At 47.9% G+C, this 23,218-nt stretch overlaps 1 protein-coding gene across 6 annotated transcripts in view; it reads left to right on the top strand.

The window, feature by feature from the left end:
• Positions 1-23,218, top strand: part of Dgkd (diacylglycerol kinase delta) — a 96,646-nt gene that overhangs the window by 36,276 nt on the left and 37,152 nt on the right. Inside the window, exon 1 of one of the 6 annotated variants that reach the window (XM_070014252.1) lies at positions 20,034-20,190. The exons of the other annotated variants lie outside the window; for them this stretch is intronic. The gene's annotated coding sequence lies outside the window, so the exon portion shown is untranslated. Of the gene's footprint in view, positions 1-20,033; positions 20,191-23,218 lie in introns of those variants that run through there. 6 annotated transcript variants of the gene reach the window in all.

The raw sequence follows: 23,218 nt of genomic DNA, 5'->3' as shown, positions 1-23,218 counted from the left end.
CTTGCTATGTTGTCCAGGCTGACCTTGAACTCATGATCCTCCTGTGTTAGCCTTTGGAATTACAGGACTGAAGTCATGAGCCATCATGCCCAGCTTAAGAAAGTCTTTTTTTTTTTTTTTTTTTTGTAGGTTGTGGGGCTTGAACTCTGGGCCTGGGTGCTTTCCCTCAGCTCTTCAGCTCAAGGGTAGCACTCTACCTCTTGAGCCACAGCACCACTTCTGGGTTTCTAGTGTTAATTGGAGATAAGAGTCTCATGGTGTTTCCTTGCCCAGGCTGGCTTTGAACCTCAATCCTCAGATCTCAGCCTCCTGAGTAGCTATGACTATAGGCGTGAGCCATGGGCGCCTGGCTTAAGAAAGTCTTGTTAGCTATGTGACATAGGGCAAGAGACTTGATCTTCACAAAATTCAGTTTTCTAATCTGCAGAAGTATTAGGATGTGTGTGATAAGTTGGTCAGTACAGAAGTGTACTTCCTTGTATACTAGCATGTGGGTGAGGGTGCCAGCTAATACACATGTACACTGTCTGTGTATACTAGCACATGGGTGAAGGTGCTATACAGTACAAATGTACACTGTGTATACTAGCACATGGGTGAGGCCGTACAGTACAAATGTACACTGTGTGTACTAGCACGTGGGTGAAGGGGCTATACAGTACAAATGTACACTGTGTGTACTAGCACGTGGGTGAAGGGGCTGTATAGTACAAATGTACACTATGTGTACTAGCACGTGGGTGAAGGGGCTGTATAGTACAAATGTATACTGTGTGTACTAGCACGTGGGTGAGGGTGCCAGCTAGTACAATTGTACACTTGTATGTTTGTACTAGCACATGAGTGAAGGTGCTATACAGTACAAATGTACACTGTGTGTACTAACACGTGGGTGAAGGGGCTATACAGTACAAATGTACACTGTGTGTACTAGCATGTGGGTGAGGGTGCCAGCTAGTACAAATGTACACTGTCTGTGTGTACTAGCATGTGGGTGAGGGTGCTATACAGTACAAATGTACACTGTGTGTACTAGCATGTGGGTGAGGGTGCCAGCCAGTATAGAAATACACTGTCCACGTTAGCTAGGTTTTGTTTTGTTTTGCTGGTCTTGGGGCTTGAACTCAAGGCCTGGGTGCTGTCCCTGAGCCTCTGTGTGCTCAAGACTAGCATTCTACCACTTGAGCCTCAGTGCAGTGCCACTTCTGGCTTTTTCTGAGTGGTTTATTGGAGATGAGAGTTTCCTGCCTGGACTGGCTTCAAACCGCAATCTTCAGATCTCAGCCTCTTGAGTAGCTAGGATTATAAGTGGGAGCCACTGGCACCAGGCTATGTTTTAATCTTTCCCACCACTCATTTCTGCTACCAGGACAGTTAGAAAGTTTTGTTTCGTTTTGTTTTTGGTCGGTCGTGGGGTTTGAACTCTGGGCTTGAGCCCTGTCCCTGCACTCTTCAGCTCAAGGCGAGCACTCTACCACTTGAGCCACAGCTCCACTTTTGGTTTTCTAGTAGTTTATTGGAGATAAGAGTCTCACGGACTTTCCTGCCAGGGCTGGGTTTGAACCGCAATCCTCAGATCTCAGCCTCCTGAGTAGCTAGGATTACAGGCATGAGCCACCGGCGCCTGGCTAGAAGGTTTAACTTGATGACACTTAAGCACTTAGTTTGATTTATGGGCATTCCTAAGTATTTTTTTATTTTTATTTTTTATTTTTATTTTATTTTTTTGGGTCTGGTCGTGGGGCCTGAACTCTGGGCCTGGGCGCTGTCCCTCAGCTCTTCAGCTCAAGGCTAGCACTCTACCATTTGAGCCACAGCGCCACTTCTGGCTTTTTTCTTTTTGCTTATGTGGTGCTGAGGAATCAAACCCAGGGCCTCATGCATGCAAGGCAAGCGCTCTACCACTGAGCCACCTTCCCAGCCCTCCTAAGTATTTTAAATGAGATCAACTTTATAGCTAGTGCTATAAAACAGCATCTGTGTCTGAAGAAGTGAATATCAGAAAAGTTATTCTTCTTGAGTTTATTACTCAGGATTCTGAAGAGGAACTGAGCCAGAAGAGCATAGATAATTATGATGGTACTTGTTAGATTGGCTTAACCGATTTGAAGCGGATGGTCCCCCAGGGGTCATCTGCACACTGGAGAACCAGGAAAACCAGTAGCTGGTCAGTCAGAGAAGGTGGAAGCCTCAGAGCAAGAAGGGTCAAAGATGCAACCCTAGCCTATGGTTGAAGGTCTCGTGCAGACCCACTGTCAGAGGCCCAAGGCTCTGTAGGTGACAGCAACAGCAAAACAAACAACGCATACCTGCTTAATGGGAGCTGAGTACATGCCAAGTCCATTTCTTCCTGCTTCCCTTTGTTCCATCCCAGCCTCCAGCTTGTTGGATGGTAGCACCCACCTCCAGGCCAGGTCTCCCCTCACTCCAGTTGTGCAAGGAGCTATCCTCAGACATGCCCAGAAGTGTGCTTTACCAATCTTCAATCCAGTCAGATGGACAGCCCTGATGAATGATTACACAAGTTATCAGCCTTGCTATCATAACCAATAGAAACAGGAAAAACAAAATTTAAGGAAACCAAGTGTAATTACATCTACAAGATTCTTTCCGTTATTTAATTGTCAGCTGAATAACAAGGAAGCCGTGTAAAAGAGTAATATTTTCTGTTATTCTAAATTACATCTATTTGGCATTCATACTTGCAGGACAAACTGAAGCTCCTGGTTGGCCTGTATAGGGTGAAACTATGGCTCTGAGTTTCTCAGCTATTCCCAGCAGACGTCAGCCGTGGGGTGGTCAGATCTGTGTGAGGAACTGTGACCTTTATCCAGATTTCAACATCAGTTTTCCTCCCCAGCTGTTTGGGTCTCACATATTTCCTGCGCAAAACTCCTGAGCCAGTTGCTTTGGCTTGGAGAAAGGAAAAACTGTCTATAATAGGCAGATTTCCCCCTATGAAAGACTCTCTCCTCCTGTGACTGCCAGCCTGGTCTGAGATGATCAGAGTGTCAGGAAACCCCTGTTGGAAAGCAGCTCTGCCTCCTGTGGTGAGCTTTCCCTATTTCTGGCACAGAGCTTCTAACTGCTGCTCTGTGCCACCTCTCAGCCAGCCACCTGTGGCTTTCTCCTTCTGCCTCCTGCATTGTGGGACAGCACCATTTAGCCCAGATTCTGGGTCTGAGGTTGTCACCTGCACCCAGCCTAGGTGGGCTGAGAGGGAGATGCTGTGGTATTTAAAGCCAGTCTGGGACATGGTGGGACCTTGGAAAAGCTGTGCAGAGGGACGTTAGCCACACACATTCTAAGGTTTATTATTGGCTCTATTCTTTGTGTCAAGAAGCAGGAAGGAAAAGGCACCCTGTCAGATTGCTGGCTGTGTTCACCATGTGTGGGGCTTTGTGGAAGGTGATGTCTGTGCCTGTGGCAGATTGCTAAAAGCTGGGTCCCCCACCCGAGGGCTGGTCTCTCCTGGTAGCCAGCCACAAATGAGCAGTGACGCCCATTGCTCCATTGAATGTGCCTGTGAAGTGGGTTAAACTCTCGGGGGAGAGGGACTGTGTGCTCAGATTACTGGTAGCTCTTTCACCAGATGATATTGTGTATGTGTTTGTCACTTTTTGTATTTGTCTTTATTTACAAGAGAAAGCAAACTGCACACTGCACAGTTGAGTGACTACCATGTAACAACTCCACTTTAGGCTCTTTGGTGCTTAATTGAAGATAAGAATCTCATGGACTTTGCTGCCAGGACTGACTTTGAACCATAATCCTCAGATCTTAGCCTCCTGGGTAGCATGGATTACAAGGGTGAGCCACTGGTGATTGGCAGACTCTAGTACGTTTATGAGGGGAAGAGGTCTTTGTGAAAAGACACGTACCTTCTCCAAGGTACATGGATCTGATTGAATTGTTTTCTTAGTGTGTTTACAGAGTCAGTAACTAATCTCCCCTCCCCCTCCCGGCCTTTCACCACTGTTCCTCTCCAGAACTCTTAAATTTTTCTTTTCTTTTCTTTTTTTTTGGTCGGTTATGGGGCCTGAACTCTGGGCCTGGGCACTGTCCCTCAGCTCTTCAGCTCAAGGCTAGCGCTCTACTACTCGAGCCACATTACCACTTCCGGCTTTTTCTGCTTATGTGGTGTTGAGGAATCGAGCCCAGAGCCTCATGCATGCAAGGCAAGCGCTCTACCACTGAGCCACCCTCCCAACCCAAAATTTACTATGCCTTTATCTTTCTGTTTATTTTGAGTTTTTGCTTTTTTTTGGTCGTGGATCTTGAACTCTGGGCTTAGGTGCTCTCCCTCAGCTCTTCAGCTCAAAGCAAGCGTTCTACCACTTGAGCCACAGCGCCACTTTTAACTTTTTCTTGAATTAGGGGCTGGGAAGGTAGCTCAGTGGTAGAGTGCTTGCCTGGCATACCATACGGCCCTGGGTTCGATTCCTCAGCACCACATAAGCATAAAAAGCTGGAAGTGGTGCTGTGGCTCAAGTGGTAGAGTGCTAGCCTTGAGCTGACCGACTAAAAAAAATTATTTTTCTTGAACTAAACCTGTAGACCCTTTACTACTACCCTTCCCACTTGCTGCCCTTCCACAGTCGGCTGGACCGCTGTAGGGTGATGGGCTACTCCTTCCCGTACCGTTCCTGGTACACTTGGACTTGGTGCAAGCAAATGTTTCCATAGTGTACCATGGGCTCCTCAGATGCAAGACCACAGCACCCATCTTCAGGAGAAAGCGTATGGGACCTGTGGATGGTGGGTGGACAGTGGGTGGACACATGGGTAGGTGTCACCTGACTGGAGAAGCTCTCACTGGGCTGGGCTGAGGGGGAGAGGAGGCGGGATTGGGGGTGTAGCCATTTTTCAGAATCCAAGTATTCTTCAGTGAATTGGCCAGTGGCAGGACTGAGCCAACCTTCTGCCTATTTTTACCTTCAAAGTTAGAAAAACGGTGTCATTCCTTAGGGAATTAATGTGGGAAAAAAAGAACCCCAGGTTCCTGTTCCAGAATAACCTGCTATTTTGAAGTATAAATAGTGGTCTGCTCTTTTTATGAACTTGAAACACTTGTTACCAAGTTGAGATAACTTGCTGCTCTACGTGGCATTTGTGCGCTTAGTGACACTGTGCTTTCTCCTGTTCATGGCTGAAGGACCTGGTTTGAAATGTAACTCAAAGTGGGACAGGGGTGGACGGTAGGAGCTCCGTTGAGCAGATCTCTGTGGGCTGTGAGTGGCCCTCCTGACTCCTTGGCACAGCCACTCCCAGGCCTGGACCTGGCACACCTCAATCTTTGCTGGACTTTGTCTTAGAAAACTGGGCACTGCTTTCTCTGTGGGCTAATTGTTCATTGCTGCAAAGATCTATTGGAGGAGGATCTGGATCATCAGACATTTGGAAGATAGTTAGGAATGGGGGTGGCCTCCACTCAAGGCATCAATTTTTCCCCCCCTGCATCAGAAAAAGAAAGCTGAGTGGACACAGCTCTTGGAGGCAGGGTCTTAGTGTCTGCCTTGCACCCAGCCTTGTCTGGGATCCAGACTGCTTCCTCTGGTGTAAAGTTAGGGTGCAGGCCCAGCTGGCTACTAGGCTGCTGCACGAGCTTTCAGGCTTGCTTTAGGCAGGAAGTCTCTAATCACACCTTGCTGTACAAGGCCTACATGCTGGGTTGTCCAGGGCTGTGCCAGTTCACCCAGCTAGTTGGAGATACCACAACACATTACTTCTTTTCCTGCCCACTTGACCAGCATATGTTTCCTGGCTTGTAGTATAAGCCGTATGATCATGCCCTTCATTCAGGGAAAGGTTCATACTGTTCCTTTATGAATGCACCAGTGCACCGTGTGCATTAACGATGTTTTCACAGCAGGAACAAGACATAACTATAATGGGCAATAACATTTGAAATGGATAGTTTGGTGAGATTTCATACACACGCACACAGATGCACACATACACATTGAAACTCATCGTAGTTAGGATGACATCATTTCTATCACCCTGCAAGTCACCTAGTGATCCTTGTTCTCCATGCGCCCCTTCCTGAGCAGGCCTACCTCTGTGCTGCCACTCTACAGCAGTTTGCACCTTGAGAAAAGAATGCTATTCAAATTGAATGAGACAGCATGTACTTTTTTCTGCTTGGCCTTTTTGCCTCAGCATAATAGTTTTGAAAGTTACTGTGTATATCAATTACTTGTTCCTTTTTATTACTGAGTATGGGTATATCAACTTGAGTATCATGTTGGAAGGCATTTGGATAATTTTCACTTTTGAGCTTTTAAAAATAAAGCTCTCTTAGCTGGATGCTGAGGGCTGACGCTTGCTAGCTAGCAATCCTAGCTCTTCAGGAGGCTAAGATCCAGAGGGTTGAGTCTGCCAGCCTAGGCAGAAGAGCCAAACAAGCTTCATCCCCAGATAACCAGTGAAAAGCCAGTGGCTCAAGAAGTAGAGTTCCAGCTGAGCAAATATGGGATTCTGAGTTCAAATGATACTGGCAAAAAGAAAAAGAAAGAGAGAGAGAAAGAAAGAAGAAAGAAAGAAAGAAAGAAAGAAAGAAAGAAAGAAAGAAAGAAAGAAAGAAAGAAAGAAAGAAAGACAAAAAAGAAAGCTGGGGTTGGGAAGCTGGCTCAGTGGTAGAGTGCTTGCCTCACATGCATGAGGCCCTGGGGTTTGATTCCTCAGCAGTACATAAACAGAAAAAGCTGGAAGTGGGGCTGTGGCTCAAGTGGTAGAGCGCTAGCTAGACTTGAGCTGAAGAGCTGAGGGATAGCGCCCAGGCCCAGAGTTCACGGCCCATGACCGAAAAAAGAAAGAAAAAAAAAGCTGCTTTGATTATTTGCATAGAACTCTTTGTATGGACATCTTTTTATTTTTTTTATTTGTCTGGGTAAATACCTAATGCTAACTTGCTTGGACATATAGTAGAGATTTATTTATTCTTTTTTTCCCCCTTTTTTTTTTATTCTACCCCTTTTTTGGTGCTAGTCCTGAGGCTTGAACTCAGGGCATAGGTGCTGACCTTGAGTTTTTGTGCTCGAACTTTCCAGTCTGGGCTAGTTGGAACTGCAGTCCTCAGATCTCAGCCTCCTTCTCTTCATGTCTTGGCCACTTGTGTATCTTCTTTTGTGAAGTGTAGACTACAATCATTTGTTTTTGCAGGAGCTTATTTTCTTTAAATGTTCCAGGTACAGAGCTTTTCTTTCTTCTGCGTGTGCCAGTATTGGAGCTTGAACTCTGGGCCTGGGCATTGTCCTTTAGCTATTTCATTCAAGGCTAGGGCTCTGCTATTTGAGCCATGCCTCTTGTGGCTTTTTAGTGGCTAATTGGAGATAAGAGTTTCGTGGACTTTTCTGCCCAGTGGCTTGGAACCCTGATCTTTAGATCTCAGCATCCTGAAAATCTAGGATTATAGAGGTGAGCCACCAGGACCAGCTTCTGGATACAAGGCTTCTATCTGATGCCTGAGTTGTGAATAATGTCCCTGGTCTGTTACTTGACTTTCCTTAATAGCATCTTTAGAAGATACTTTGGAAAGATTGAATTTGTCACCTTTTTCTTTTTTTTTTGTCCGTCGTGGGGCTTGAACTCTGGGCCTGAGCGCTGTCCCTCAGCTCTTCAGCTCAAGGCGAGCACTCTACCACTTGAGCTACAGCACCACTTCCGGTTTTCTGGTGGTTTATTGGAGATAGGAGTCTCACGGTCTCTCCTGCCCGGGCTGGCTTTGAACCGCGATCCTCAGATCTCAGCCTCCTGAGTAGCTAGGATTACAGGCGTGAGCCACCAGCGCCCGGCTTGTCACCTTTTTCTTTATGGCTGATACATGTATATGATTGATTTGTATATTGTGTATGGTTTGTAGGCAAGAAATCTTTTTCTCAGCATTGCAAAGATTTTCTTCTAGATGGGTTCCCCAGCCCCACCCTCCCCCAATTCTTCTAAATTTTATGCCAGTAATGGGGCTTGAACTCAGGGTCTTGTGCTCTCATTTGGCTTTTTTGCTTGAGGCTAGCACTCTCCCACTTGAGCCACAGCTCCACTTCCTCTTCTAGAAGTTTTGTAGTTTTATTTTCACAGTTGGGACTGTGGGTGGGGGGTGGGGGAGGAGTCGGTCGTGAGGCTTGAGGTCAGGACCTAGGAGCTGTCCCTGAGCTCTTTTACTTAAGTGCTCTACCATTTTGAGCCACAGCTCCACTTTCTGGAGGTTCACTGGAGATAAGAATCTCATGGACTTTCCTGCCCCAGGCTGGCTTCAAAACACAATCCTCAGATCTCACCACCTGAGTAGCTAGGATTATAGGTGTGTGCCACCAGTGCCTGGATTATGTTTAGTCTTTTGAGGAACTTCCAAACTGCTTTTCAGAGTTGTTGTACTAGTTTATATTCACACCAGCAGTGCAGTAGGGATGAATTCAGTTTTAGTTTTTTCTTTGGGTCTAAACTGGTATTTTCTGCATCTTCTTCCTTGTGTATGTTAGAGGAAGAAGTGTGAACCTTCTGTGAGAAGAGATGTCTTTGGATTTGGTGATCTCTTTCTATCCCAAGTACCCTGGCTCAGGAGCAGCCATTGTGTCAACGTTTGTTGGTTTAATTGGTTTGTTGTTGCTGTGTTTTTATCCCTAGGCATTGCTTGGTAGCTATTCTGTCCCCTCCACATATGTGGGACTGTGTCAAAGCTGAGCCATGAGAAGGAGAGATGGCCCCTGAGTCAGACCGATGACATGTAGCCCTGGGTGCCAGGCCCTCTCTCACCGTGCAGTCTCATTCCTGTGATGTGTGTGCGGCTCTCTTGAGTCAGGCTTGCCCATGGGAAAAATATATTTTGGATTGTTTTCCTTTCTAGTATTTTTAAATGTTAAATCCTATCATTGGAATGACTTCTTTTCATTTTTTACAATATTCTTGACATACCAAAGGAGTAAGGATGTCATTGTCAGTTTGGTCAGAAGAAAAGGATAAACTAGCTCCATGCATTCAGCTGATGTGAGGAAGGGGGTAGTAATAGCTCCGGGAAGATTGCTGTAGCCATTGTTTGACCTTGTATGTGATTGCCTGCCTGCCTGCCGAGACACCTTACAGGTGACATCCCCTGGATGGATTGCATGAATTCAAGAAGATGGGGCAATTTGGGCTGGACATCCTCTGAGGTTACCGTTTCTTACTCCATACAGGCCCTTAGTGTGTAGAAGGTTCTGTTTGCATCTGTATTGCATCTTTTTTTGTGTGTGTGGGGGGGGGTGGTCCGGTCGTGGGGCTTGAACTCTGGGCCTGGGCGCTGTCCCTCAGCTCTTCAGCTCAAGGCTAGCGCTCTACCACTTGAGCCACAGCGCCACTTCCAGCTTTTTTCTTTTTGCTTATGTGGTGCTGAGGAATCGAACCCAGGGCCTCAGGCATGCAAGGCAAGCGCTCTACCACTGAGCCACCTTCCCAGCCCCCCTGTATTGCATCTTAATGGGGGCTTGAGTCTTGGTGTACCTTTCAGCAGCTTATGAAGTTAATGTTTCTCAAGGCTTTTCTGTCCTCTTTCTGGTCTTGTGTGGAGGGCCAGCACACACAGTTCTCATGGACCACAGTTAGACATGTGGTGTTGCCAGGATGTATCCAGGGGTTAGTAGACAACCTCTTCTATAACGGGATAGGTATTTTAGTTTCTGAGGGCTGTGGAGTGAGTGTAGCCACTTTTCCACTCTGCTGTTACAGTGGCCATGGAAATATGTAAATAAATGAGTGGGTATTGCCTTGATGTTTCAAGAAAACTTTATGTAAGAGTGGATAGCAAGGCAATGAATACTTTCAGATTTGATTCTTTGTGTGTGTGTGTGTGTGTGTGTGTGTGTGTGTGTGTGTGTGTGTGTGTGTGTGTGTGTGTGTGTGTTTGCTGGTCCTGGTGTGTGTGTGTGTTTGCTGGTCTTTCAGATTTGATTCTTGGTGTGTGTGTGTGTGTGTGTGTGTGTGTGTGTGTGTGTGTGTGTGTGTGTGTGTGTGTGTGTGTGTGTGTGTGTGTGTGTGTGTGTGTGTGTGTTTGCTGGTCCTGGTGTGTGTGTGTGTTTGCTGGTCTTTCAGATTTGATTCTTGGTGTGTGTGTGTGTGTGTTTGCTGTGTGTGTGTGTGTTTGCTGGTCCTGGTGTTTGCTGGTCTTTCAGATTTGATTCTTGGTGTGTGTGTGTGTGTTTGCTGGTCCTGGGGCTGGAACTTGCTGTCCCTGAGCTTCTTTTGCTCAAGGCTAGCACTCTACACTTGAGCCATAGCATCACTTCCAGCTTTTTCTGCATAGTTGATTGGAGGTAAAGAGTCTCAGGGACTTTCATGCCCAGGCTGGCTTTGAACCATGATCCTCAGATCTCAGCTTCCTGAAGAGCTAGGATTACAGGCGAGACCACCAGCTATTGTTATTTTTTAAACCAGTACTGAGACTTGAACTCAGGGCTGATCTTTGTCTCTTAGCTTTTTTGCTCAAAGCTGGAGCTCTACCATTTTTGGGTGCTCAGTTGAAGATAAGAGGCTCACAGACTTTCATGCCCAAACTGGTTTTCAAACCTTTTCATCAGATCTTAGCCTCCGGAGTAGTTATGATTACAGGCTTGAGCCATTCTTGCCTGTCTGGCTTCTTTTTAACACTTCTTTTTTTTGGGGGGGGGGTGTCCGGTCGTGGGGCCTGAACTCTGGGCCTGGGCGCTGTCCCTCAGCTCTTCAGCTCAAGGTTTGAGCTCTACCACTTGAGCCACAGCGCCACTTCCAGCTTTTTTCTTTTTGCTTATGTGGTGCTGAGGAATCGAACCCAGGGCTTCAGGCATGCAAGGCAAGCGCTCTACCACTGAGCCACCTTCCCAGCCCTTTTTAACACTTCTTTACAAACCCTGTTTGGCCTTTTGATTGTTTTCTGTTTGTGTCTCTTGCTGCCTGGGAGCAAGTCCTTGGTTTACTTAACTATTGGAAACAGCCTGGAGACCAGGTGGTGAGAAGGGTGTGGGGAGCTTTCTCCCAAGGGCTTACCCAGATCTCTGGGGTTGTCTAGAGCCTTCAGTGGTCAGAACAGTGGAGGGCTAATCGTGGGTTGGGGAGATTATCTGTTAGTCTCCTTTCCCCTCTCCTCTTCTCTCCTGCCCTCTCTGCCTTGCTCTCCCCTTCCCTGCCCTCCCCTCCCCTTCCCTCCCCTCTCCTCTCTTTTCTGTTAGTTGTAAATGTTACTGAGGACTATGGATATATGCAGAGTAACTGGCTAAAGCCAGAAAATGTGGATAGCTGATGGCTGTCGGATTTAGTCCAAAGCCTTCCCATTGCACCTGCAGCTCTGCCCTGTCCTTGCTGCCCACTGGAATATTGTCCCTGGCACACCCAGCTAGGTGTGTGCTGCGCCGCAGACCTTTCTACTGTGCTTTGCTTTTCTAACACAGACACCCACCCTGTAGCTGAGCCGAGGCCACACACTGGCAGCCAAGGAGGAGCTCAGCACTGGACTTGGGACCTCCCTTCCCCCTCCCTGGTGCAGTGCCCCACGCTCTGCCTTGGACCTGCTTAGTGGATCTTTGCTCCTGTGCATTTTGCCCCTTGTTTCCATAACTCAGCCTTGAGTTATCTGTTAACTTCCTTCACATTTGTGAGCAGTAAGGATCTATATTTACTATACAATTTCCTTACATGGGTTTGAAAATTGTATCAACTTTTGTAAAAAGTGGGATGGCAGGTATTTCCTTGGTGCTAGGCTCCCGTTGGTGGTGCTGAATGCTGGCCTCTCATCTTCCCTGTTGGTGGGGCCGTGTTGATCCCGTCCCCCCACATTGAGGGTATCTCATTGTTGTTAGTGCATGCTTTGAGGAAAGTACAGCCCAGCTTCCTGAAGTTGGTCTCATTCCCCAACACAGATTACATATTCACTGAAGGTAACTGTGTACAGAAACTCAGCCAAAATGACGCACAGATCTTAAAACTGCAATTGTAGAAACATACTCTTCTGGAGATCAGGGAGTTTCAAATATGGGTAAGTGTTAGAGGTAGGAGTATGGGATGTGAGAGTTGCTTCAAGGTGACATTTGGGGACACTTTGGAGGTGAGTCCAGGATGCTGCTCAGCACCTGGAGTCCTATAGTAGTAGTAGGGTCCCTCCACAGCCAAGAGTTATTTGACCCCAAACGTAATGATGTCAGGGCTGAGGAATTGTAGTTTTCTTGTACTTTGCCAAGAAATAACAAAGTGCCAGTCACAGAAATGTGCGAGCGCCCTCTGAGCCTGGGTGGCTTTTGGGGGAGCTCCCATCAGAGCCTGGTGAAGCAGCCCCGATGTATGGCGTCAATAATAACTCCAAGTATGTTTGTCACATTTCATTTGGGGGTGGGACTTTCAGGTTTTTTTTTTTATTTTACTTTCTGTGCCTTACAAACAACAACAACAACAACAAAAATAACCTGGTAAATGGAAAAAAAAAATCTTTCTGGTGGATTGTGTGCGCCTACGTTCCCACTGGCTGGCGCTGTGCCTCGCTAGGGTTTCCTTAGCTTCCGGGGAAGGAGAAGGGTCAAGCGTAGACGTCCCTGCCTTGGCTCGCTGTGGGCGGCACCTGTCAGCGGTGGCGTGGCCTCTCCTGTTTGCAGGCTCCCCTGATACTGGAGGATCAGTTGTGTGTAGCAACTGTGGTGCCAGAGTTCCCATTTGCAGCCACGGACGGGGCAGCAGCTGAGCTATGGGACGGTATGGAGGCCTGGAGCTGCCCTGGTGCCCTTTCCACTCAGCTGTCCCTGGGAGCCTTGTGAAAGTCTGCTGTCCACACATAGCCTAGCTGTTGTGAATAGTCTGGGTGCTTCCAGTTAGGAAAAGATGTACGAAGGACCCAGGGCCTGCAGCCGCATGGAACAGCAGGATGTGAGCAACAGGAAGTGACAGCTCCCTGAGGGCGCCAGACCTTTCTCAGCCACCTTCCTGAGCCAGCAGCTATATTTAGCCTAGTACTTTCCAGCCATGTCCTGTCCAGACACTGCCCTCTGTCTCTCCATGGTCAGCAGCTGGATTGCACGGTGCTGCTGTGTTAGGCTGTGTTTCTGGTCTAGCTGCTAGGGATCAGAGACCCACAGGTTGCTGTCCACAGATGTAAACACTGTTTTTCTGCTGGGTCTTCCTTGGTTTGGATGTGCATGAACCAGCTGGGAAGTGGGAGGACTGCAGGGAGAACTGTGGACGCCGAGTGCACTGAGGTGTGAGTTCAAAGGTCAGACTCTAAAATGGATTGGGCAGCTGTTCCTGGGCTTGCATTCTTAAATGTGGAAGATTGGGTGTTTTGACAACTATCGGCTTTACCCCTATGTGGGAGATGTCTCTGAACCTCCATAGATAGACCCTGTTGTGGGACAAGCCTCTCTGTGGGGTTCCTCCTGTCTGTGTGTCGTCATGGGGAGGCTCTCAGGGCCTTCTCCCCCCTGCTTCTGTCCGAGTAGGTTTTGTTCTGTGGCATCTCTCTACACCTTTATTCTGCATGGGGCTCCTATCTCTGCAGAAATCCATGGACAGGATGTTACTAGGGTGCGATGTTAGTTTGTCAGGTCAGAAATGGACACGTTGGTTCAGAGGATGTTTGTTTTGTTGATGTCTTCTGGAAGCCTCCCGGAGAGGTCCCAGGGGTCTCTCTTTTTCTCCCTCCCAAAAGCATCAGCCACTCTCCCATCTGTGGTGGGCAGTCTCAGGACAGTTGTCTGCTGGGCAGTGCTGGCCTCAGACGCTCCTCCCACCTCGTCAGGCAGATCCAGCCCCTGGCGCGGTCGTAGGCTGACCTGCTACCTTCTGGATTCTCAGCAGAAAGCATAAGATTATATGATTATGCTGTGCATCTCTCTTGAGAGGTTTAGCTTATTTTTGTGCTGAAACATACAGGCATTCAATAAGTCATCTAATGAATGTGTGCTCCCTAGCCAGAAAAATGAAATTATACTTTCCTCACCCAGTTCCATGTCTGCTCTCTGTTTCAAATGAGCTCATCATTAAAAAAATTTTTTTTTTGCATATTACACTTTCCCTACCCATATATACATAGAATAGGAAAGATTGCTTGGCTGGTCTGCACGTTCTAGATCGGCAGCATGCCCGCAGCCTGTGTCTGAGATTCGAGGACAGCCAGGGCTCTAAGGCTAACAACTGCTTGCTAATAACTGGAGTTTCTGAGACATGGGACGGGAGCCCCTGAGTGTTTACAGTGCAGCTGGAGGCAAAGGCTACCAAGCTCATTTTCCTGGAGTACACACTGCTCTGGGTCAGATGATGTCCCAACTGACATCGAGATTTTCCTACTGTGAACAGCTGCACCATATCCTGGTCCTCCTGGCCCGGGCGAGTGCAGTGTGTGATTGGGTTTCCAGGAATTGACATCTTCAGTAGGACTGGGAGGCGTCACCTTGCCCTTCAGAACTGGGTACAGTCATGGTGTACACTCTGAGAAACGCATGAAGTGTGCTGTGTGAGCGCTTTGGACTGGGTGGAATGCTCACTGGCCATTTGCGTGTTACTTCACTTGTCCTGCACACACACTGATGTGCACACAGTAGGGTAGTTGTTGTTTAGCTGGTTTTAAAGTTTTGAATATGTAGCGTCATGCCCCATATGTCCTGGTCTAGGCTGTTGCTCCTGGGCTGCAAAGCCATAGAGGATCTTGCTATTCAAGATCTTGCTAACAAGTTGTGTATTTACCCAGAAAATGTACAGTAAATGGCTAATGTACTACCAGAGCTTTTCAGCTCTGGTAAAATCTTAGGGACCTTTGTTGTGTGTGTGATAGTCATTGATGGGGAAATGATATGAGGAATATGGCTGAATCTTTTTTGGGGGAAATTCTTGCTATGTAGCCCAGACTGGCCTCAAGATTACTCTGTCACTCAATCTGGTCTCAAACTCTGGATCCTTTGCATCAACCTCACAAGTTCTAGGATTACAGGCATGTAACACCATACTTGGCCATGACTGGGTTGTTTTTTTTTTGTTGTTGTTGTTTGTTTGTTTTGTCGGTCGTGGGCTTGAACTCTGGGCTTGGGCGCTGTCCCGGTGCTCTTCAGCTCAAGGTGAGTGCTCTACCACTTGAGTCACAGAGCCCCTTCCGCTTTTCTAGTGCTTATTGGAGATAAGAGTCTCACAGACTTTCCTGCCCAGGCTGGCTTTGAACCTCAATTGTCAGATCTCAGCCTCCTGAGTAGCTAGGATTACAGGCGTGAGCCACTGTCACCCACCTTTTTTTTTTTTTTTAAATACCACCAACAGTGGTAATTTGAACAATCTTACTTCAGTGTTTTTTTTTTGTACTTTTTTTATTATAAAAATACTGTTGCAACAATGAGAAGTACAAGTTGTCATGTCCAAAACGAGCTTTACAATGTCGGTGCGGGGGGTGGGGGGGGAAGAGGGGGGAAGGAGAAGGATTGGGATTGGGGGGGGAGGGGGGAGGCTGGGAAGGGATGTGAAGGGTAAACAAAGGAGGAGGCTGCAATGCTTGGTAAGAAATGTACGCATTATCCTGCCCATGTAATTGTAACTCCTCTGTACAGTATGTTCACAAATAAAATAAAATTAAATTAAAAAAAAATACTGTACAGAGGGGTTACAGTTACATGAGCAAGGTAATGAGTACATTTCCTATTGAGCATTGTTGCCTCCTCCTGTTTTTCCCCTACCATCCCCTCCCTCCCTCCTCCACAACTACCCACCCCCCCCTTCAGTGTTTTTTTTTTTGGGGGGGTCCAGTCGTGGGGCCTGAACTCTGGGCCTGGGCGCTGTCTCTCAGCTCTTCAGCTCAAGGCTAGTGCTCTATACAGCACCACTTCTGGCTTTTCTTTTTGCTTATGTGGTGCTGAGGAATCGAACCCAGGGACTCATGCATGCAAGGCAAGCCCTCTACCACTGAACCACCTTCCCAGCCCTTTGTTGTTGTTTTTTGTTTTTTGTTTTTTTTAAATACTTTTTTGAGAATGCCTTTTTTGATGGTACTGTGGTTTCAACGTATGGCCTCTTACTTGCTAGGCAGACATTCTACCATTTGAGTCATGCCTCTAGCACACTCCAGTGTTTAAAAATATGTTTGAGCCGAGCTCTAGTGGCTCAGGCCTGTGATTCTAACTACTCAGGAGGCTGAGATCTAAGGATCGTGTTTTGAAGCCAGCCCTGGCAGAAAAGTTCCTGTGAGACTCTTATCTCCAATTAATCACTCAAAAACTGGAAGTGATGCTGTGGCTTAAGGGGTGGAGTGCTAGCCTTGGGCACAAAGAGGCTCAGTCAGTGCCCAAACTAATGGCAAGATGAAATCCGCAGGAATGAGGTTAGATAACATGTGTGGCTGAGGTAGTAACAGACATCCTGACTTGGTTCCAGTGATCCCAACCCCAGTACAAGCCTGTGGTCTCAGCATGGCACCATCTCTCAGATTCTGTAGACTCTGCTCTGTCTCAGCCCCACGCTGGCTGTCAGCACTCAAGAACAAACCGGAGTCCAGCCCTCTCCACACCTGCCTCCCTGTGATGGAAGGCTGAGATGCCTCTCAAAAGGTTTCCTGGGCCGGACGCCAGTGGCTCACGCCTGTAATCCTAGCTACTCAGGAGGCTGAGATCTGACTAGCTAGGTTCAAAGCCAGCCAGGGCAGGAAAGTCCGTCAGACTTTTAACTCCAATAAACCATTAGAAAACCGGAAGTGGCACTGTGGCTCAAGCAGTAGAGTGCTCACCTTGAGCTGAAGAGCGCAGGGACAGTGCCCAGGCCCAGAGTTCAAGCCCCATAACTGACCCCCCCCCCCCAAAAAAAAAGCTTCTGGCTTCTGCCCGCCCGCCCTCACCTCAGTTCTTGTAAAGCAGCCAGAATGGTGCTCTGCGCGTGACCCCTGTGAGATGCCCTTCTGTATCCAGGGCGCCATGACCCCTGCCTCATGTTCTGGGGAGGCCAAGCTCTCCCAGTGTGTGCGTGGCCCTCTGCCGCCCTGCCTGCTGCCCACCTCACCTGGTTTGCCAGCACCCTCATCACCTCCCCGGTCTTGGCTAGGGGATTCTCTGGACACCCCTCCTTCCTTGCTTCCTGCTCTCCTTTCCCTAGCACATAGCCCCACTACTCCCCTCCATTTGTGAGATCCACAGTTCTGTAGCATTTGTTTACTGATGCATTTGAACATAATGTCCGTGGGAGCAGGGGGTCTTACCTCTTCGTTGAAATAAAATACTACCAGGATTTAATCCTGAGGGAGAAAGGAAGGATTTGGGACCCAAAAGATCAGGGGTGATTAGGGAGACGGGGTGAAATTGGGGGATGGTTTCTGACTTTGGAAGTTGGGTGGTTGGTGGTAATTGTCAGCTTCTTGGGGGCAGTTGGTAACAGGATCCTCGAGGCTCTCTGAGTGTGTAAATGGAATCTCCCCCCCCCCACTTGGTCAGGGGTGTGGGTGTGAGGCAGGCAGGCAGCGCCTCAGAGCTGCTGTCCTGGTGGTGCTAGTGTCTCAGTTTGCCCCATGCCTGGCATTGGAGTCATGGGCGCTGCCCCTGTGCTTCTCGTGTGAGCCTGAGCCTGTGCCCACGCATCGCTGCCTTGTATGCACAGCCAGCTCTCTCCGGGCTGCAAGCTCCACTGAAGTCTCAGCCTTGTTTAGAGCGAGTCTGTCTCTTCCTGTGCCTGCTGGTGCAGGCTGAGCCCTCTGACCTGTGTGGAGGCCTGACCACAGGGTGGGACCTGAGCTGGAGGATGAGGCTTACGGCCTCTAGGCCTTGACTCACCTGCTCACAGCAGCGTGCTGCCCTGCTGGCACACTGGGAATGTGTGCCGAAGGTGTGTCCTTATACTGTTGCCTTGGCAGGGTGGCAATCTCCTGGATTGATATGACCCACAGATCCTGGTCCTCAAGAAATACATTTATGGGCTGGAAATGTGGCTTAGTGGTAGAGTGCTTGCCTTTCACGCATGAAGCCCTGGGTTCCATTCCTCAGTACCACATACACAGAAAAGGCCGGAAGTGGTGCTATGGCTTAAGTGGTAGACTGCTAGCCTTAAGCAAAAGAACTCAGTGCCCAGGCCCTGAGTTCAAGCCACAGGACTGGCAAAAGAAAAAAGAAAAAAAAATGTGGTAGAGCTATGTCTCTTCATTCTCAGTTCACACTAAATTGTGGTTGATAGTAGTTACTTTTTTTTTTTTTTTGGTCGGTCATGGGGCTTGAACTCGGGGCTTGGGCGCTGTCGCTTAGCTCTTCAGCTCAAGGCTAGCGCTCTACCATTTGAGCCACAGCACCACTTGTGGTTTTCTGGTGGTATATTGGAGGACCCCCCCAAAAAAATAGTCTCATGGACTTTCCTGCCTGGGCTGGTTTTGAACCGGGATCCTCAGATCTTAGCCTCTCCTGAGTAGCTAGGATGACAGGTGTGAGCCACCAGCGCCGGTCTGGTTATTTACTTTTAATTAACTTTTTTACTTTGAGCTTCTTTGTACCCTTCACCAGGTTTCCCAGTGGTGAGCTCTTGGATGGCTGTGTAGTATAGTATATGCCTGGATGCTGACATGGAACCTTCTAGATCCAGAGCATTTCTGTGTATACCTCGTTCCTCTGTAATCCTGCAACTGCCATTCTGTTGCCCATGTCTATAACTTCATCATCTCTAGACTGTTATATAAATGAAATCATATAGGTTGTAAGCCTCCCCTTCCTCCCTCCCTCCTTCTCTCCCTCCCTCCCTCCCTCCCTCTTTCCTTTCCTCCTTCCTTCCCTCCAGCACTGGAATTTGACTTAGATCATGGGCCCACTGGGCAGGAGCATTATCACTTGAGGCAGTCTGCCTGTGGGATTGGTCTTTTCTGCTCTGATTCATGCCTTGGAGGTTGAGCCAGATGGTGGTGTAGGTTAATAGTTGTGATTCTTATTGCTGATTAGTATTCAATGGCATGGGAGGTGCTACAATATATGCCATTTACCTACCGGAAAAGCTTCCCCAAACAGTCTCAGTAGGGAAATAGAAGCTGAAGAGTGAGCATGGGGTTGAATGGTAATTTCATGTGTTTTTTTTTTTGCCAGTTTGGGGGCTGAACTCTGGGCCTGGGCGCTGTCCCTCAGCTCTTCAGCTCAAGGCCAGTGCCCTACCACTTGAACCACAGTGCCACTTCTGGCTTTTTTCTGCTTATGTGGTGCTGAGGACTCGAACCCAGGGCTTCATGCATGAAAGGCAAGCAATCTACCACGGAGCCACCTTCCCAGCCCCTTCATGTGTGTTTTTAAGGAACTGTCATACTGTTGTGCAGAGTGGTGTACCACTGAATGGTCACTAAATGGTACTTTTAAACTAGATAAGGTTATCACAATGTCATTTAGTTTTTCTATTTAGTTTCTCCAGCATTTGGTGGTATTGTGCTTTTTCATCGTAGCCAGTATTATATAGATGTACTCTTACTGTCATTACCTCCTTGTGTACTTTTTGAAATGACTAATGATTTGATTCTCTTTCTGTGTGCTGATTTGCCACTAGAAATTTCCTTTGACATGCGGCTTCCCCACCCCTAGCCCCCTAAAACCCCCACAGTGTTTTTGGACATCAGGTCCTTCAGGTTTAGGGTATAGAGGCACAAAAAAAACCACAGAAGAGAAGCCAACCCTAAGCTGTCTTGGGGTTCTGAGACCACATCGGCCTCTGCTGCCCCCTTCCCTCAGAGCGTCGGGCATGTCTGCGTGCGTGCCTTCTGGCCTCCAGTGCTGTGGTTTTTCCTGTTAGAGGAAAAGGGAAAGGAATGTCCATGCCATCTGATTGGGAATCCATGGAATATGAAATCTGGCACAGTGACCGGCCTAGTGCCCCGCCCTGCCCACTGTGCCTAGCTTGTCATGGCCTTTGGCCACCAGGCTCAGGGCCTCACAGTTTGCTGTTAGGTGTGTTTCATTTGCCTTTTGGTTCCAGCATGGCAGAGTCTTGGGCTTGTTATTTAGTCTCTTTTCACGAGTGGGATGTGTGCCTGAGTCTGTGGCCGGGTTGGTTTTCACAGTGGTCCAGCCTGGCAGTGACTCCGTGCTGCTCCTGCTATTTGCTGTCCAGATCTTCCTTCTCCACCTTCCGTTCTGAACTCTTGAGAACCATGGCCAGAGAGGGAGGGGCAGTCGGTCTGATAGCTTAATTGTCCTTGCCAAGCCTCAAGTCTTAGTCGTGAGCCGGAAGGGAAGTGAGAGGTGCCAAACCCGGCTGTTCTGAGTGAACCCAGGAGAGCTGTAGGTGAGTGCCAGCTTGCTCCCCACCGCTGCCCACCACTTTGGTATTTCGTGTGTTGTACTTTCCCCTTCTGTCTAGATGAGGGGCGACTGGGATAGAGGCAGGAACCTTGCCTGCACCCAGGCTGCTTGGTGCCTGGCTCCTCTGCTTCATTTGCTCTGGGACTTTGAGCAGCCATGACTAGCTGTGTTTCATTTCCTCTCCAGATACAGGGTGTTGCAGGTGCCCATCTGTGTTGGCGCTGTTGTCAGCAACACCCTGCATTGCTGTCCCTGCCCCCTCAGCCACCATGAGCGGTGTAAGCCAGCGCCACTCACTTTTGCAGGGAGTCTCATGTGCATGTCTCTAGCTCTCCTTTTGTCACTGTGACTTCTCAAAGCCTCTGGGTCCCGCTCTTCCAGGACCACAGCAGACATTCTGTCTGACGTGAGTATCTTGGGCTCATGTGGAGTAGCTGATGGAATGGAAACAAAACTAGAGCTTTTTTTTTTTTTTCTTTTAGGGAAGACTTTTTTTTTTTGTCAGTTGTGGGGCTTGTACTCGGCCTGGTTGCTGTCCCTGCGCTCTTCAGCTCAAGGCGAGTGTTCTACCGCTTGAGCCACAGCACCACTTTTGGTTTTCTGAGTGGTTTATTGGAGATAAGAGTCTCACAGACTTTCCTGCCTGGGCTGGCTTTGAACCGCGATCCTCAGATCTCAGCCTCCTGAGTAGCTAGGATTACAGGTGTGAGACACATGCGCCCTGCTGGAAGAAAATTTATTCAGATTGACTCTATAAGAAATCATATACTGGGCTGGGAAGGTGGCTCAGTGGTAGAGCGCTTGCCTTGCATGCCTGAGGCCCTGGGTTCGATTCCTCAGCACCACATAAGCAAAAAGAAAAAAGCCCGAAGTGGCGCTGTGGCTCAAGTGCTCTATAGAGCGCTAGCCTTGAGCTGAAGAGCGGAGGGACAGCGCCCAGGCCCAGAGTTCAGGCCCCACGACCGGACCCAAAAAAAATAAAATAAAAATAAAGTAAGTTTCTGAGTGCAGAGACTTGGAAAAAAAAAAAAAAGAAATCATATACTGACTCAGATTCCATTTGGATTAAGGTTACAAGTAATTATCAATACCTTGATGTTTTTAGTATTTCACATCTTTGCATATATTGTAGTGTACACATTCATATAGCATGATTCCTACTTTCCAGATAAGGGGAATGCTCATTAATTTGCTGTCTACTTAGAGAAGTAATGACATAGGCCATTAAAAATAGAACCAAATCCCCCCTCTCCCCCCCCCCCCCCCCCCCCCCCGGTTCAAGCCCCGGTTGTAGGGCTTGAACTCTGGGCCTGGGTGCTGTCCAGCTCAAGGTGAGCGCTCTACCACTTGAGCCACAGCACCACTTCCAGTTTTCTAGTGGTTAATTGGAGATAAGAGTTTCTCGGACTTTCCTGCCCAAGCTGGCTTTGAACCTAGATCCTCACATCTGAGCCTCCTGAGTAGCTAGGATTACAGGTATGAGCCACCAGTGCCTGACACTAAAATTGGAACTTTTTTTTTTGCTAATCCTGGGGCTTGAACTCTGGGCCTGGGTGCGGTCCCTGAGCTCCTCTTGCTCAAGACTAATATTTTACCATTTGAGCCACAGGGCCACTTCCGGCTTTTTCTGTGATAATTGGAGATAAGTCTCATGGACTTTCTTGCTCTGGGTGGCCTTGAACTGCAATTGACAGATTTCAGCCTTTCCTAGGATTAGAGGCTTGAGTCACTGGTGCCCAGTTGAAAATAGAATTTTTAAAGTTCTTTTTTGAGGGGCCTTTCCATAGATTATAAAATGAAGATCTTATTTTTAGTAGATGTGTTTTGAGTCAGTAGTACACACACATGGCACAGAAGTCTTAAGTAAAAGGTATAAAGTGGTTTCCAGCCACTCAGAAGTCCCTTAGGAGGAATGACTAATGCTACTCCTTCCTCTGTACTATACTGTTCCTGTCATTTGCTTTCATCACTTAATAATATGTCTTGAGGCTGTTCTACACAGTTATACCAAATGCGGTTTCCCTCTTGGAGGTGGGGCAAGCACTCTGTTACACAAATGCATCACAGTCACTGCGCCAGCCTCCCACAAGCCTTGTTAAGTGTGTTAGTGGTTTCGTCTTCAGTCTTAATGATGATTGCTGCTGTGTGACTAGCTTTGTGTATACAATGTGTGATTTTCGTTTGGGTAAAGGACAGGATATGTTTATAGAGGCACTGTTGTTAGGACAAAGGTGCTTATTTAAGTTTTCTTTTCTTTTTTTTTTGGGGGGGGGGAGGGGTTGGTCCTGGGGCTTGAACTCAGGGCTTGGGCATTGTCTTTGAGCTTTATGCTTTTTTTTTTTTTTTTTTTTTTTTTTGGGTCTGGACGTGAACTCTGAACTCTGGGCCTGGGCACTGTCCCTCAGCTCTTCAGCTCAAGGCTAGTGCTCTACCACTTGAGCCACAGTGCCACTTCCGGCTTTTTTCTTTTTGCTTATGTGGTGCTGAAGAATGGAACCCAGGGCCTCAGGCATGCAAGGCAAGCACTCTACCACTGAGCCACCTTCCCAGCCCCTGTCTTTGAGCTTTAATGCTCCACATTAGCACTCCACCACTTGAGCCACATCTCCACTTCTGTATTTTGGGACTCATTGGAGATAAGTTCCATGACTTTCCTGCCTGGGCTGACTTTGAACTGCTCTCCTCAGATCTCAGCCTCCTAAATAGCTGAGATTACAGGTGTAAGCCACAGGAGCCTGGCCTGCTTGCTTGCTTACTTGCTTGCCCCTTCCTTCCTTCCTTCCTTCCTTCCTTCCTTCCTTCCTTCCTTCCTTCCTTCCTTCCTTCCTTCCTTCCTTCCTTCCTTCCTTCCTTCTTTCCTTCCTTCCTTCCCTTCTTTCTTTCTTTTTTTTTTGTGGTTTTCTTTGAGATAAGGTCTTATTATATAGCCCCAGCTGACCTAGAATTCAGCAATCCTTACCTTTCTGAGTTGTAGGATTACAGGTATGCCACAACCATATCTGATTTCTTTG

This window comes from Dipodomys merriami, unplaced genomic scaffold (assembly GCF_024711535.1).
Source record: "Dipodomys merriami isolate MVZ:Mamm:240054 unplaced genomic scaffold, mDipMer1.0.p SCAF_1, whole genome shotgun sequence".
In the NCBI taxonomy this organism is placed as follows: domain Eukaryota; kingdom Metazoa; phylum Chordata; class Mammalia; order Rodentia; family Heteromyidae; genus Dipodomys; species Dipodomys merriami.
This window is presented reverse-complemented; position numbering and strand designations above follow the sequence as displayed.